Below are 13,425 nucleotides of genomic sequence, written 5' to 3' on the forward strand. Positions count from 1 at the left end.
CAGGAGGAGAAGGAGAGGGAGAAGCAGACTCCCTGCTGAGCACAGAGCCCGATGCAGGGCTCAATCCCAGGACGCTGAGATCATGACCTGAGCCAAAGGCAGATGCTTAACTGACTGAGCCACCCAGATGCCCCTGGACTGGATAATTTTTAAGGTCTCTTCCAGCTCTAAAGAGTGAATGTGTGGAGGTGGGGAGAGGTACATTTGAAGAAAAGAATGAAATGCTAGTGGTAATGGCAGTGAGAAGAGGAAGAGAGGTGCGCACATGTGCGTGGTGGGATGTGGTTGGGGTGCATGTAGCTGTTGGCCACACGATATTTATTCCCTTTTGACTCTCCCTGAAAGCCTTGGAAGACAGGCTGAAAGGCTGAAAGACTTCAAAGAACTACTGAGCAGGCACCATCATTTGAAGAGACCTGTAAGATGTGGTTTAGGAAAATAAAAATCTTTTTTCTTCTTCTTTTTGAGACCTTTAGGATTTTAGGAAAATACTCTTCAGTGTATTTAAATAAAGAAGGATCATAACAATGACTCTTACAATACACTAGGTCTCTGGGTGCCCGGCTGGCTCAGTCAGTGGAGCATGCAACGCTCGATCTCGGGGTTGTGAGTTCGAGCACCATGTTGGGTGTAGAGGTTACTCAAAAATAGAATCTTTAAAATGTCTCTACGTTTTTAATAAAAATAAATGGGCATTCTTTTGCAACAACTCCATGAACGCATTACTGAAGAATGCAGGCCACATTTCAGGCTGCCTACTCCTAATGAAATGTGGCTTGATAGAAAATGTAGCAAAAGCTAAATCATTTCTTAAAAAATAATAAGAGCCCAAGCGTTTAGCTCTGATAACGTGAATAGGTCCTGAACCCTCTTTGGTGGACTTCCAGTCAGAAATGACTGGCATGGGAGAAGGTTTAGAATTGGAAGGGAGCCAATTCTTTCTCTTTGCTCTCCCTAAACAGTATTGGTTTCTGAGTATTTGTGTAGAGAAAAATTTTCTAAATGTCTTAGGTCTCCAATCAGAGGAAAATTTGCTTTTACATTCACAGTTCAGAAATTCCAACAAAACTGCTTTCTTTAATGATCTTGAAATTCATTGTGATGATTTATACCCTAACCTTTGAGTCATTTAATTTCCAGTGATGGGAAACATGAGGTAAGGAAAAACTAAAGTGATCCATCACCAAGTTAGTCACTTTCAGCAAAACTACCAGTTTGAGAGGTATCATTGATTTAATTTGCATCTCTTTGATTACTACTGAGGTGGGGCATTTTTTCAGTGCTTACTGGCCATTTATATTTCTTCATTTCTGAGTAACCTTTTCACTGGTAGAAATGGTCTTTTGATAAATCAGATGGTAATTTCCACTGGAGTAAAGACAAACTATGTTCCATCCCCTCTCTTTTTAAATTTGTGCTTTAAGATAATGCTCTTGGATGAGTAGATTACAGGTCTGTAGCTGTAAAACCAAACAAAACAAACTAAACAATAACCATCTTAAACGTGAATCACTTTTAAATTTTTTAGCATAACTGCTCTGTTCTGTATTTTCAGACAAGAAATGCTTCAAAAAGTCAACTGCTCTAACAATAAATTCTTACCCTTGAAAGACAGATATCAATGTTTAACTTGCTCATCAAGTATAAACTTAGACAAGTTACTCATTGAGTTGCCGACATGGATTTTCATTTTGAATGGTTGAAATAGACATGTAGCTTCATCTGATGTAAAATTTTTCCAGGTTAATCTCCTAAAGTCATGCTTCCTTACATTGACCTTTGGGGACTTGAAGACCCTTGCATCTCTGTGCTAGAACAAATTCAAAAGTACTGCCTGAGGAGAATCTAGGCTGTACTCAAGAATATTCCTTTGACTTATCTCCATGCCCTTCTAAGACTTTTCTGCCCTCAAAAGAGGCTGTCAATCCTATCCCCAGCCCAGATCACTATTAATATTTATGAATCTACCTTGAACTACACTGCAGGTACCTGGCATTGAGAATGACATTGAACTTACAGTATTTATCCAAAGTAAGACATCATATTTCTGGAAGATTGCCTGAATGGGCTATTCCCCCAGTTCATGCTAAGATCTATCCCTAGGAAAGACCAAACCAGAAGAGAAGTAGACTTCAGCCCCTGATTATTCTGTTCTTGCTAAATTAAACTCAGACATGATGTCATTGGCCTACACCAAAGGGCACTGATATGAAACAAGTTCACTGGCCTCTCACTTTCTTGACCTCCTCCTCTTTGTGGACATTCTTCATCTACTCCACCTGATGTACCTACTTTCCAGGCTCACGTCCTGAATATCATCACCAGAAATGGTTACACTTACTTCCAAACTCACAGATCTAACATCTGAACCTCTTTGCTGCACATCCACCCTCTTTACCCAAGGAGGGTGTGGCCACATTCTTCGTCTCATTAAGAGCAGCTGTCCAGGGGCGCCTGGGTGGCACAGCAGTTAAGCGTCTGCCTTCGGCTCAGGGCGTGATCCTGGCGTTATGGGATCGAGCCCCCACATCAGGCTCCTCCGCTATGAGCCTGCTTCTTCCTCTCCCACTCCCCCTGCTTGTGTTCCCTCTCTCGCTGGCTGTCTCTATCTCTGTCGAATAAATAAATAAAATCTTTAAAAAAAAAAAAAAAAAAGAGCAGCTGTCCATGGACACCACCACCATTTCAGTCTATCCTTCCAAGTGTTGTCTTCACTTTCTTCCTTATCCACCGTAGGTACCATGGCCTAAATTTATGATCACACATGTAATGTAAAAATCCAAGGGTAGGGGCGCCTGGGTGGCTCAGTCAGTTAAGCATCAGCTCTTGATTTCAGCTCAGGTCATGATCTCAGGGTCCTAGAATCTAGACCCACCTCAGGCTTGGCGCTCAGTGGGGAGTTTGCTTGAGGATTTCTCTCTCTGTCCTTCTGCTCCTTCCCCGCTCATGTGCACGTGCGCGCGCACGCTCTCTCTCTCTCTCCCTCTCTCTCAAATAAAGAAATCTTTAAAAAAAAAATACAAGGGTATATCTTGCTTTAGCTATAGCTTGATGCTAGCTATCAGATGATGTCAAAAGAACTCAGTTTCTTTTCTGGGTTTAAGAGCTCTGCTTCCTCTATATTGATTCCAACCTCAGGCAGGCACTCTCCTCATGAGGGCAAGGCTGAATTCACTAGCCTCAAAACTCCAACTGAAAGAGAGATTCTCTCTCTCTCTCTCTCTTAAAAGATTTTATTTATTTATTTATTTATTTGACACAGAGAGAGAGAGAGAGATAGCAAGCGAGAGAGAACACACAAGCAGGGGGAGCAGCAGGCGGAGGCAGAGGGAGAGGCAGATTCCCCGCTGAGCAAGGAGCCCAATGTGGGACTCGATCCCAGGACCCTGAGATCATGATCCAAGCTGCAGGCAGACGCTTAACTGACTGAGCCACCCAGTTGCCCCAGAGAGATTCTCTTTTAAAATAGCTTTCACTAAAGTTCTGAGGTTCACTAAGCATCACTGAGAGGAGGAGCACTTCACACCTCCTTCTTCCAGCTTGCGAGAATGTGAATATGATGCTGATGTTTCCATGATGGTTTTGGAGGTGAAAGCCACACATGGAGCACGGCAGAAGGACAGTATGGTTACTGCCTGGGTCTCTACCTTTGTAAAGCTGCCCCCTTGGTCCTAGACAGCCCAACTTCATACATCTTTTACATGAAGGAGCAATACATTTCCATCTTATTTAAGCCATTGTTGTTTTGTTATTTTGGTGTTTTCCATCACTTACAGCCTAATCTAATGCTAACGCTAATGGAAGCAAAGTATATGGTGTTGAGCCAGATCATGGCATTTCAGGAGCTCCCTATAGCATAATAACGTAAAAGCAAATAGAAAGTAGAAGGTGAAGGAAAATCCAATGGTACCAAAGCATATCTTTTATGCCGTCCTCATAAGTTAAATGTTATTCTTTTAGCAATGTGTGTATATATATATATATATATATATATATATATATATATATATATACACCTGGGGTATTTGGAATAGTTTGAGCTAGGTATAATAATATGATTAGATTATTCTATATGTTAGAAAGATTCTTGAAGATCTTTTGAAGTTAGACAAAACCAGAGGAATTGAGCTTGTAACAACTTTGATAAGAGACGAGAAGGGTCAAAATCTGGGCAACAGTATTGGGGAAAGCAAATCTGTAGAAAGATTTGAAAGATATATACAAGGTAGAATTGACCAGAATTTGGTCAACCTGAATGACTTCTGAAGCAATGGAGACAAATAGGCACTGTTACAAGACTACAACCAACTGGGGTACCTGAGTGGCACAGTCAGGTGAGCTGGGGCCTTTTGGTTTAGGCTCAGGTCATTATCTCAGGGTCCTGGGATAGAGTCCGCATGGGATTCCCTGCTTGGTGGGAAGCCTGCTTCTCCCTCTGCACGCCCCTCTTGCTTGCACGAGCTCTCTCTGGCTCTCTCTCTCTAGCAAAAATAAGTAAATAAAATCTTTTAAAAAAATAAATCACTCTTACATATTGGTTATCATTTTGATCAGTCCTTCCTCTTTTAGCAAGCAAGATATCTTCGGTCTACGGCTTTAGGCATGCATATGAATTGTAACTTTCTCTTTCTACAATTCAGCTTCCTTTGATTTCGAGTCTCCATTCCACTTAATGACCTAATGTAGTTATTTAGGATTCCCACCACCCCGCCCCGCCGTCGCCATTGCAGGTTTAAACTCTGTCCATTCAGAACCTTTTATCTCCCTCCTCATGTTTATTCAGGTCATTTAAAGTCCCGGATGTTTATATGACCTCACTGTACTGGAGACTGAGAGTGGAATTGCACATTGGTTACACTTCAAGCTGACTTCTAATTTTATGCAATTATTTCAGCCGGCCCTATGCATAAACTTGGAAAAACTCTATTTGTCTCCACCAGTCTCATAAGACCGTTGAATGAGACTAGCTAAGCAGTTCAAATCAGAACGTTCGTTCCAGTGTCTTCAGCCCCTGATCTTGAGGAGCAGGGATTGAGTTTAGTGAGGATGTTGATCACTTCATACGGACCCTCAGTCATCTGTGTCATGACTCCCTGGTAGAACCACTAGAAAAATAGCTAGCTTTGACAGCAAATTTATTATCAAAACTAATCCTTGGTAGGAAAAGATTAGGCAACACTCAATTTATAAATACAAAATTGTAACTGATAACACCCTGTGTCTATTCTCCATACCCAGAAATATTTTTCTTTAATACCCACCCAAAGTCTTCAGTCTTCATGTCTGAAATCAAATGCCACTATCTTTTCAATTTAAAGATCCCTTACGAGGGGCGCCTGGCTGGCTCAGTCAGTAGAGCAGGCAACTCTTGATCTTGGGGTTGTAAGTTTGAGCCCCATGTTGGGTGTAGAGATTACTTAAAAACACAATCTTGAAAAAGAAAACAAAGATCCTTTATAAGTCACCCTGATTTTGTCTTCTAGTGGGAAACTTATGGGAACCTTAAATTTATCCAACATATATTTATTTTTTTTTAAAGATTTTATTTATTTATTTGACAGAGATAGAAACAGCCAGCGAGAGAGGGAACACAAGCAGGGGGAGTGGGAGAGGAAGAAGCAGGCTCATAGCAGAGGAGCCTGATGTGGGGCTCGATCCCATAACGCCGGGATCATGCCCTGAGCCGAAGGCAGACGCTTAACCGCTGTGCCACCCAGGCGCCCCCCAACATATATTTATTGATTGTCTATTATAATTCAAGCACTGTGCTAGGCACTGGGATACAACTGTGAATTAAACAATCCAAAACAAAATCCCTACCCATAGGGAGCTTACATTCTCTTGCGGGCAGCAGACAGTAAACTAAATAAATAAGTGAAATGCATATCATGCTATGTGATGATAAGTGCTATGGAGAAAAATAAAGCCAAGAAGGGGGTTGGGGTACAGTTTTGCATACAGTAGGGAAGGAAAGCTTATGAAGACATTCAAGTGGAGCTTGAATGAGGTGAGAGAGCAGGGCTTGCAAAGACAAAAGGAAAGACCCCTTCCAGAGGGAACAGCAGGTACAAAGGCGCTGAGGTGGCAGCCTGCCTCTCATGTTTGAGAAACATCAAGGAAGCCAGGATAATGTGAAGATATGGAAGGGAAGGTGGAAGATGAGGCCCAAGAGGTAATGAGAGACCAAGGAATGTGACTTTCCCTGTGACGTAAGAAGCCATTAGAAGTTCCTGAGCATGGAAGTGACAAGATCTGACTTTAATCTTGCAGGATCACCTAGCAGCTGCTAGGTGGAAAATAGCAATAGTACTAGCAGGGCAAGACCTAACTAGAGACTATTACAGTAATCCAGACCAGAGGTGACGGCAACTCAGATCATGGTGGCAGAGGAGGAAGTGGAGAGAAATGGTTAGAATCGATATATTTTGAATATACAGCCTATGGAATTTGCTTATGGGGGAAATGACAAAGAGTGGAATCAAGAATGAGATGTTTGTCCAAAGAAGACATCCAGTTGGCCAACAGACACATGAAAAGATGCTCGACATCACTCACCAGGGAAATACAAACCAAACCACAATGAGATATGGTCTCACACCTGTCAGAATAGCTAAAATTAACAACACAGGAAACAACAGGTGTTGGCGAGGATGTGGAGAAAGGGGAACCCTCTAACACTGTTGGTGGACATGCAAGCTGGTGCAGCCACTCTGGAAAACAGTATGGAGGTGCCTCAAAAAGTTAAAAATAGAGCTACCTTACAACCCAGCAATTGCACTACTGGGTATTTATCCAGAGGATACAAAAATACTAATTCGAAGGGGCACGGGGACCCGGATGTTTATAGCAGCATTATCAACAGTAGCCAAACTATGGAGAGAGTCCAAAGTCCATTGTCTGATGAATGGATAAAGAAGATGTGGTATATACATATACAATGGAATATTATTCAGCCATCAGAAAGAATGAAATCTTGCCATTTGCAACAACATGGACAGAGCTAGAGGATTTATGCTGAGTGAAATATGTCAGTCAGAGAAAGACAAATACCATATGATTTCTATCATATGTGGGATTTAAGAAACCAAACAGGGGCGCATGGGTGGCTCAGTCAGTTGGGCGCCTGCCTTCAGCTCAGGTCACGATCCTGGAGTCCCTGCTCGGCTGGGAATCTGCTTCTCCCTCTGCCTCTGCTTCTTCCTCTCCTTCTGTTCCTCCCCCACTCGTGCTCATTCTCTCTCTCCATCACTCTCTCTCTCAAATAAACAAAATCTTTATGAAATGTTTTACTTTGGTTTATTTGTTTGTTTTTATGTAGGCTCTGTGGAGTGCAAGTGTGAAGTCCACTGCGGGGCTTGAACTCATGATCTTGAGATCCAGGATCTGAGGCTTAACCCACTGAGCCACCGAGGTGCCCCTGAAATGTTTTACTTTGTTTCAAAAGAAATAAATTTTACATCTTGACCTAGCACACATGCATGTAGGTACACACACACACTCACATTCACACATATTATTGAAAAGTCTAGTGAAACAATAATCTTTTTTTTAAAAGATTTTATTTATTTATCTGAGAGAGAGAGAGAGCATGAGTGGGGAGGGGCAGAGGAAGAAGCAGACTCCCTGCTGAGCAGGGAGCCGGACTCAGGGCTCGATCCCAGGACCCATGACCTGAGTCGAAGGCAGACGCTTCACTGACTAGCCACCCAGGCGTCCCTATGTGCCTTATTTCTAAGCTAAAACTTCTATAAACACTTCTAATTAAAATATTATTTGTGGGGCACCTGGGTGGCTCAGTTGGTTAAGCGTCTGCCTTCGGCTCAGGTCATGATCCCAGGGTCCTGGGATCAAACCCTACATCGGGCTCCCTGCTCAGCAGGAAGCGTGCTTCTCCCTCTCCCACTCCCCCTGCTTGTGTTCCCTCTCTTGCTGTGTCTCTCTGTCAAATAAATAAATAAAATCTTTTAAAATAAAATAAAATAAAATAATTTGTACTCAGCATAATCCAAATAGACTTAAAATTGTAATTGTTCATGGATTATTCAAAGGCAGATCTTAGGGATCATAAAATTATTCAATTTCAGTTCATCATGAAGCTCATCGGGTTATGTGCACTGCACATATATAGAAGTTCAGGGTCGTAGAGAATGATAGTTAACAGTTCATTTCCACTCAGTGAGCATTTACAGAGCACCACTATTGTGCCAGTGTTGTGTGTGCTGGGGAAATAACAATGAATTAATAACTGCCTTGAGGAACTTACAATCTAGCCAGGCAATCAAACCAAGAGCCATAATTCAATATGAGATATATTATGGAAGATAGGAGATATCATAGAAGTACAGAGTACTCTTTGCTTAACTGCTGTAGGAACACAGATGAGTGAACAATCAATTCTCCTTGGGGATATAAGTGGTTTAGAAAGATTACAAAGGGGAGATAATATTTGTTCGGGGCCTTGAAAGATGAGTAGAAATTTGCTGACCAGATGAAGGTTGAAAAGGATATAAGGAGAGGACACAATAGCACAGGGGGGTAGGGGGGTGGAGAAAAAGTCCAGCCTGAATAGCGGGGTCACTGACTAGATCACAGAGGCCACATTAGGATTGGATGTGTATTACATGATTAGGTATTCAGACCTTATCCTAGGGTGAATGAGTCATCAAGGGTGTTCAATATCATAATTCTAGAAGCAATGTTGAAATAATGGGAGACTGTCACGGATTGAATCATATCCCTCAAGAAAGATACAAAGAAGTCCTAACCTCTCGTACTTCAGAACGTGCCTTATTTGGAAACAGTCTTCACAGATGCTCAAACTAAAATGAGGTCATTATGGTGGGCCCTAGTCCAATATGACTGGTGTCCTCATAGGGGGAAATTTGGACACAGACACAGACATGCATGCACAGAAGGAAGACTTTGTGAAGAGACACAGGAAAAATGCCATGTCACAGTGGAAGACTGGACTGGTACACCTACATGCCAAGGAAAGCCAAAGATTGCCCAGGAAGAAGCCACCAGGAGCTGGGAAAGGGGCCTAGAATGGATTCTCCCTCACAGCCTGAAGAAGGAATCAAGCCTGGAACACGCTGGACTTCTAGCCTCGGATACAATAAATTTCTGCTCCTTTAAGCCATTCGGCTAGTGGCCCTTTGTTAGCACAGCCCTGGGAAACTAACACAGAGATTTTGAGCAGTACCGACTGAAGTGATAAGAGACCGAACAAAGACATTGACAGTGGGAAGTCCGGAAAAGGTCATAAAACTGAAAGATATTGCTGAGGCAAAAGTACACAGGTTTAATGATTGGCTGAAAATGCCAAAGGAGAGAAGAGTCCAAGATGGATGAAGCTGTTATTCCATCTTAATCAACCGAACGTTGTGTTTGAACTACCTTAGACCTTAGATCCTTATTAGAGCTCTCCTGAGGCCAGGAACCTTACAGAAAGCCCCGTGCCTCTTCCTCTGGCTAATGTTATCTAACTATGCTTCTGACCTCCCACTCAGACCCCTCTTTGGTTTCTTCCCTGGTTTCCATTCAGTTGGCTTGTAGCTATGGTCTGCTCTATCTACCTAGTCCCTGTAAGAGGCTTCACTTGGCCTACTACTTTCCTTTCCATTTTAGTTTTGTCCAGGATGCTACATATTAGATTATCCTTAGCTCTACATTCTGCTGCCTTTAGACCAAGTCCATCCCTCCCTTATCCACAACACAGACCCCTAGCCCCCAGATTCAGCACCATAAGCTCTCACTGGTCTAGGAAGCTAGAATAGACACTAAAGACATCAACCCACCTGTAAAGTATAGGAAAAGAAAACATAGCAAGAAATATGGTTTCAGGGACCCCTGGGTGGCTCATTTGGTTAAGTGTCTGCCTTCAACTCAGGTCGTAATCCCAGGGTCCTGGGATCGAGTCCCACATCGGGCTCCCTGCTCCTGGGGAGTCTGTTTCTCCCTCCCCCTCTGCCTGTAGTTCCCCCTGCTTGTGCTCTCTCTCTGTCCAGTAAATAAATAAAATCTTAAGAAAAAAAAAGAAATATGATTTCACTTTTGGACATTATAAAGAATATATTTTTGGCACAAAGGGGAGCCACTGACCAATCCTTTCTCCAGAACCACTAATACCCCATATACTCCATCCAGAGGGATTGGCTTGCTACATGTTCCTGTCTCACTGGCTGTATATCTTTGGTATAAACATCTGTTCCAAACTAGATTGTCTCTGGAGAAAAATGGAAATTGGTCTCTGTATGTGTCTAGATATCAAACATGAACTTGCAGCAACTATAGTTTTCCATATGGATGAAGCAGGAAACAAAGCTGGTTTGCAGAGAGGTAAGAAGTGAGCAGATGTTAGAAGGAAGTAAATAGGAGAGGGACAGAGACCTACGCTGCCTGTGTTCCTTACAGTTTTCCCTTTCCTTGTACCAATCCCTTTACAACACCATCTGCATTCCTGCCCGTGGATTGTGTAAAAATACCTCTGTATCCTTATGATAAGTGCATTTGTCTTTTTATATCATCCTAACTGGAGTTTGTTTCAGAGAATCCTAACCAACACAGATGTGTTGAGTCTGAAATGTGTATCCAACACCTAAGGGAAGAGGTCAGTAGAAGACAGAGGGGAGGACACATGGTTTGGGTAAGGGAGTAACTGAAGTCACTGGAGTTGAGGACGTCATCAGAAGCAGCTCAAAGTAAAGGAAAAAAGGAGGACAGGGCAAAGAGAGAAAAATGGTTCTCTTAGGAACATTAATATTTAGGAAACAGATGTCAGTAAATAAGGTTTAAAAATACAGGAGACTAGGAGAGAATGCTTTTGGAAAAGCCAAGAAATTAAAGTATCCAGGTTATCCTTACAGAAAACCCCACCATCAGGGTCTTAAACAGGGATTAACTTATTTGTCTCAAACAACAGGATGTTCAGAGCTGGTACAACAAACAGATCCAGGATTCCATGAAGAACTCAAGCTCTTCCGCTCTCTTCTACCACCATCTTTAGCATCTAGCCTTCATCTCTACAGTCACAAGATGGTTGTTAAACCTTCCAGACAGGAAGGAAAAGCACAAGAGAAAGAGTGAAGGGCAGTATGGCTGCTGGACCCTTACCAGAAAAGCAAAAGCTTTACCAAAAGCCCTACTTAAGTCTTATTGGTCAGAACTCTGTCACCTTGCCATCCTTACCTAGAAGACTAGAAGAGGACTATAGGTAGGAGCTGGGTCACCCAATCAGCTTTTTTAAAAAATTTTTTATTGTTTTTAATTTTAGATTTTATTTATTTGTCAGAGAAAGAGAGAGAGCACAAGCGGGGGGAGTGTCAGGCAGGAGGAGAAACAGGCTTCCTGATGAGCAAGGAGCCCGATGCAGGACTCAATCCCAAGACCCTGGGATCATGACCTGAGCTTCATCAACTGGGCCACCCAGTTGTCCCCCCAGTCAGCTTTTAACAAAAGATTATAATCAACAAAAGCCACAGGGAGGTGAAGAAGAATGACAACTTAAGATAGATGGGGGGTTAGGAGGGATTTGATATAAAATTCCTGACGACCTCTCAAAAGCAGTTTCAGAGGGGCACCTGGCTGGCTTAGTCAGTGGAGCGAGGGACTCTTGATCTCCAGGCTGTGAGTTCAAGCCTCAGGTTGGATGTAGAGATTACTTAAAAATAAAATCTTTTTTTTTTTTTAAAGCAATTTCATTAGGTACGGAGAAGGCTGTGGAAGACTAATTGGGTTGGTGGGAAACGACTACAGATGGTTCTTTACTCATTTTTTTTTAAGATTTTATTTATTTATTTGACAGAGAGACAGTCAGCGAGAGGGAATACAAGCAGGGGAAGTGGGAGAGGAAGAAGCAGGCTCCCAGCAGAGCAGGGAGCCCGAGGCGGGGCTCAATCCCAGGACCCTGGGATCACGCCCTGAGTCGAAGGCAGACGCTTAATAACTGAACCACCCAGGCGCCCCCTCCTTCCTCATGTTTGAAAAGGAGAATAATGGAGCAAAAATCTGAAGAACCATAAGGTGGAGAGGCTTTGTCTGGCTTTAGGATTGTGTCTACTTGAGCATGTTTGTAGACTGAGCCCAAACGATCGGAGAGGAGATCAGAGCTATAAATGGCATGACAAAAAGATCAACTATTGGAAAAAAGTCCAAAATCCTTTGTGTGACAGGGAATTAAATGCGATATTGAAAGCGATAACTTTGTCTCCAAAACAAGAAAGGAAGTTAAGGATGAATAACAATAGGTTTGCATGCGGGCGTGAAAAAAGTGGGATTGTCAAAAACTCTTATTTTGGCAAAAAAACACTTTAAAACTGTTGGAAGTTTTAAAAGCTAGACCTTGAATTCACTACTCCCCAATTTTAAGATAGGCATTAAGAAGCACTAAAACCGCGGGGCACACGGGTAGCGCAGTCCTTAAGCGTCTGCCTTTGGCTCAGGGCGTGATCCCGGCGTCGTGGGATCGAGTCCCACATCAGGCTCCTCCGCTGGGAGCCTGCTTCCTCTCCCACTACCCCTGCTGTGTTCCCTCTCTCGCAGGCTCTCTGTCAAATAAATAAATAAAATTTAAAAAAAAAGCATTAAGACCGCATCAGAATCCAGGTGTGCTTTATTTATATTTGGCTCCCCGACCTGACTCGGGGAGGTGGAGACCCCTTTAGGATTTTTTCCGATTTACAGAACGCAGACCCAGAAGAATAGGAGCTTTCTTGAGCATCTCAACATTGCACTTTTTTCCCCCTCCTCTCCTCCGGGCTGGAAGGCCCCCAGAGGATGGCGGGATCTCAGGCATTCTTCTCCCTCTTCTGTGGCACTGAAAGCAGCGAGGAGGATACCCGGTGGCAGGAGCAATGGCCAAAGCGCTTGCTAGAAGCATCCAGAACTTGCTCTGCAAATTTATCTCGATTCTGTTCTTCGCTCCTTCACCTTGAGCGCGTCGGATGCGGCGCGGAGCAAGGCCACATAGCAGGACGTCGTCAGCTGGAACCTGCAGCAGACTGGGAAGGGGCAGAGCTCCCAGGGCCGCTACCGTCCGCAGAGGGAGTCTCAACACCACTGACTCCCGTGCCCGCCTCCTTGACTTGCAGAAGCCCACCCCTACTCCGACAAGCCCGCCCTCTCGCCCTCAAGAAAACGATTCTCACTTTTCATTGGCTGACCCTGGCGGTGGAGGCCTTGGTTCATTTTCATTGGCTGCCGCAGCCGTCACGTCACCTCACCACACCCACCTACCCGGCGGCGCCCAGTGAGCGTTGGGGGAGAGAGATTTACCGAGGGCGGGGGCGGAAGTCGCGCGCAGCCAGCCCGGGCGGTCCCCCCCACCCCCACCCGAGCTGCGGCCCCCGCCCCGCCCACTGGCCCGAGGCCCCGCCCCCGGCCTGGCCGGGTCCCGCCCCTCCCTCCAGAGAGGGCGGGGACCAGGCG

The sequence above is a fragment of the Ailuropoda melanoleuca genome, chromosome 8 (genome assembly GCF_002007445.2).
Source record: "Ailuropoda melanoleuca isolate Jingjing chromosome 8, ASM200744v2, whole genome shotgun sequence".
Lineage (NCBI taxonomy): Eukaryota > Metazoa > Chordata > Mammalia > Carnivora > Ursidae > Ailuropoda > Ailuropoda melanoleuca.